The sequence below is a fragment of the Pteropus vampyrus genome, unplaced genomic scaffold (assembly GCF_000151845.1).
Source record: "Pteropus vampyrus isolate Shadow unplaced genomic scaffold, Pvam_2.0 Scaffold14, whole genome shotgun sequence".
Taxonomy (NCBI): Eukaryota; Metazoa; Chordata; class Mammalia; order Chiroptera; family Pteropodidae; genus Pteropus; species Pteropus vampyrus.
Window position 1 is genome coordinate 11,904,055 of NW_011888795.1, and position 4,615 is coordinate 11,908,669.

General features: G+C 32.4%; 1 pseudogene; it reads left to right on the forward strand.

The window, feature by feature from the left end:
* Positions 1–1,266: 1,266 nt before the first annotated feature.
* On the forward strand, positions 1,267–1,736 carry LOC105307384 (annotated as a pseudogene).
* Positions 1,737–4,615: the final 2,879 nt, after the last annotated feature.

Genomic DNA, 4,615 nt, shown 5'->3' on the forward strand with positions numbered 1-4,615 from the left:
GCACTTGTTATTTTTTGTCTTTATGATAACAGTCATTCCCTTCTATCAGGTTTCAGGTGATATCTCATTGTGGCTTTGATTTGCATTTCCCTGATGACTGGTTATATTGAGTACCTTTCCATATATCTGTTGACCATTTTTATGTCATCTTTTGAGAAATGTCAATTCAACTCCTTCACCCTTTTTTAAAATTGAGTTACATGTTTTTTTGCTATTATTTGGGTCTCTTTTGTATTTTGGATATTAACACTTATCAGATGTATGGATCTGCAAAAATTTTCTCTTCCATGGGTTGTCCCTTTATTCTGTTGATTGTTGCCTTTGCTGTGCAGAAGCTTTTTTGTCTGATGCAATCCCATTTATGTTTTGCTTTTTGTGGCCTTGCTTTTGGGATCATATCAAAAAAAAAAAAAAACAATGCCCAGATCAATGTCAAGATTTTCCCTGTGTTTTCTCCTCATAGTCTTATGATTTCAGGTCTTATATTTGATCTTTAATCTATTTTGGTTGCTTTTTGTATATGGAGTGAGATAAGGGTCTAATTACATACTCCTGTTCACGGAAAACCAGTTTTGTCAACACCATTTATTGAAGAGACTGTCCTTTCCCCATTATGTATTCTTGGCACCTTTGTCAAAGATCAATTTACCATAAATGCATTATTTTGGGGTTTTCTATTCTGTTCCATCAGTCTATACGTCTGTTTTTATGCCAGTATCATGCTGCTTTGGTTACTATAGTTTTGCAGTATATTTTGAAATCAAGTAGTGTGATGCCTTCAAATTTGTTTGTTTTATTTATTTTTCTTCAAGATTGTTTTCGATATTCAGTCTTTTGTGGTCTCATACAAATTTTAGGATTGTTTCTTCCATTTCCATGAAAATGTCATTGGAATTTTGATGGATTGCATGGAATATATAGGTTGCTTTGGGTAAAATTTTCATTTTTATTAATATAGATTACATACTGCATAATTTTAATTTCTAAGTTTCTATTTTATAATTATCACCCCCTTTCCATTTACATATCTATTAATATTTTATCAATTATTTTTTCTTAATCAATATAGACTTAAGTTTATTTTATTGACCCTTTCAAAGAATATACTCCAGGATTATAAACTCAATCATTTTTATCCTTTTTACTCTAATAATTTCTGCTTTATTCTTCATCAATCTGCATCCTTTCTCATGGCTTTTCTGGGTGCTTTAAAATTCTTCTTTCAGGTTCCTGGAGTGGCAGCATCCTCGTCCACCTCTCTGCACTATGTCTGGTGGCATCTCGAAGGTGCTGCCCAGCAATTCCTACGTGGAACTGAGCCAGTACTGAGACCAGCACTTCCACGGTGACAGTGAAGAGCAAGAAAAATTACTGAAGAAAGCTGTACGTTATATGTTGGAAATCTTTCCTTTTATATAACCGAAGAACAAATCTATGACCTCTTCAGCAAAAGTGGTGACATAAAGAAAATCATTATGGGCCTGGATAAAATGAAGAAAACAGGATGTGTGTTTTGCTTTGTGGAATACTATTCAAGAGCAGATGCAGAAAATGCCATGTGGTATATAAATGGAACTTGTCTGGATGACCAGATCACTTGCACAGATTGGGTTGCAGGATTTAAGGAGGGCAGGCAGTACGGCCATGGACGGTCTGGGGGCCAGGTACAAGAAGAGTATTGGCAGCGCTATGATGCTGGAAGAGGGAGCTGTGGAAAACTGGCCCCAAATCAGTGAGTGGTGAGAAACCCATCATGAAAAATTTAATCCTTTGGCTTGCTGAATTTGATATACATTACCCAAGGTCTGCAAACCTGCCCATTTTTACCAAGCTTTGATTAATGTCTCTGAGCTGGTAGCCTCTTCATGGTTTTCCTCTGAAAATTATTAAAGGACAGAATCCAAAAGAATGCCTTTAATGTCTTAGAATATTGGCCATGTGTCAAGTTACCAGAATGATTTTCTTACCAGGTCAAAAACTGTTCCTTGGCAGCAGAACTGATCCATAATGTTGATCAGCCCAGAACACCATGCTTCTTTTAGGAAAACTGGAAAAATTTTTAAATGTGTTTACCATGTTTACGTATAAGTAGGCTCATGGTTCACACTGGGGACTGGAATTATTTTTTAAATTCTAAGTTTTCATGATATAAAGTTTAATGAACAAAGTTTTGCTATGTTGTATAGCTTTGCTCTAAGTTAAGAACAGATGTTTTATTTATTTGTTTGTTTGTTTGTTTGTTTATTATAGTGACATTGGTTAATGAAATCTAGTAAGTTTCAGCTGTATATTTTAACAGTACAGCACATATATATATATTTACATTGTGTATTTATCTCCCATAGTTAGATTTCTTTCTGTCACCACATATTTGACCCCTTTTTAATGTGAACATCTTTGAGACTATAGTAAGTGTACGTTTTCTAATTAAATTGAAACTGGTTATTTGAATTTTTTTAAAGAGCTACAACTACTTTTAAGTGCTTAGGAAAGAAACCATTTGCAAATATTTAATTTCATGAGGACACGCTATTCATTTTTTAAATTTCTTTTTCACTGTAGTTTGAATTAATATATTTTATATTCTTTTGTAGTAAAACATAATGTAGATTTCTACAGGCCTTAAAATCACAGACTGTGGTTCTATTTGAATTGTATCTTCTGTAACAGATTTCAATAAAGTTGGACCAACTTAAAATAAATAAATAAATAAATCAAAATAAATAAAATTCTTCATCCAAATACATAATTTATTAATTAATCCTTCCTTCTTGAGCACTTAAATTCATGAATTTTCCTCTATATGAATCTGTAGCTACATCCCACAAATTTTGATATGTATTAATTCCATTAATCTCTGAAATTTTTAGTTCTTCTTTGACAAACATTTTTAATAGACTGTTTCGTCTTCTTGTGGTTTATTTTTATTGCATTTTATTATTAAATTTTTTATATTTTTTATTTTTAGATTTATTGCATCATTGTCAAGGAATAGGCATTCACATATTTTTGACATTTATTTAAACTTTCTTTGCATCCTAGGATATAAGCAACTTTTGTAACTTTCTTTTGATGTTTGAAAAATAGGTATTCTGTGTTAGTAAAGTACGACATTCCATTTATATTTAAACAACATAATCAGTGATAGTGTTATCTCCTCTGCATTTTGTTTTATCAAAGTCTCAAAAGGTATACTAAAGTCTTCTACTATAATTGTGGTTTTTTAATCCTAAAATTGCTGTTTATTGATTTATGTATTTCGTTATTATGATAGTGAGTACACAAGGGGTATTACTCTGCAGCTTCCTTATATAGTGTACATTTAAATAACGTGAAATACATATCTTTTTCATTTCTATTTTGTCTGATATTAACTATCCCTGTTTTTGTATTTTCCACATTTTTCTTTGTCCTTCCTCTTATTTCTAGTCTTTCTATATCTTTCTACTTTAGGTATGTCTCTTATAAACATCAAGTTGTTTGATTATATTTTGAGACTCAATCTGAAAATATTTATTCAATGGTGGAGTTTAACCCAGAATGATTATAATAACTAGCAATATTCAATCTAGCTTCTGTCATCTTATTTTGTATTTTTTTTGTTTCTTTTACACAGCTCTACTATATTGCTCAGATTTTGTTGAAACAATCTTTACATTTAGATTATAATTATTATTAATTTTTGATATATGGGTAACATTTCAAAACCATATTAATAACAATAAAATCATTCAATCACTTAAATATTGAGCACTTACCATATATCACACAGGCAGAGCAAATTCTGCACTAAATAAAACAGACATGGTCCTTGTTTTCAGGGAACTTTTCTTAGAAGATGAAAAGAAACAATAGATAAATATACAGAAAAAGGTTCTGCCAGTGGTAACTACTTAGTGAAAAATTAAAGAAGGGTACTCACTTTAAATTGGGAGGGCAGGCAAAGTCCCTCTAAAGAGCTGAGACCCTTTTGATGAGAAAGAGGCATAGTATAAAGATCAGTAATAATCCTCTTGACATTGGGGGAGGAAAGCCTTGGTGTAAAGACCCTGAGGTGGGAAAGAGTTGTGAGTTTGAAAATCTGAAAGAAGCTGGAGCATATTAAGTGACTGAGAAACTGATAAAAGTTGGCAGTTACCAGATAAAGTAGGACTTTGTAAACCACAATAAGGAGTGTGGATTTTATTTTAAGTGTAATGCAAAGCCACTGAAGGGTTTTTAATTGATGTTTTGTTTCTGTTTTTGTTTTTGTTATGGGGAAGGAGAAACATGATCTGATTTTCTACTGTAAAAGGTCCCTCTGCTGCTGTGGTGAGAATCTTATTCTAAGAGAAGCGAGAGCATCACCAGGATGGGTGATGGTGATGGAAAGAAGTCACCAGATTTGGGACATCTTTTGGATATTGAGATCACAAGATGGGGAGTATGAGGGCAAGAGTAGAATCAAATATAATACTTAAATCTTTATTTTCAGCAATTAGGTAGATGGTGGTATTTTCTGATATGTAAATGCCTGGAGAAAAGAAAAGTTTGATATACGGTGGGAAAATTAAGAGTTCTGTTTTGACTAATTTAACTTTGAGATGCTTACTGGGTATCCATGGGTGATGTCAAG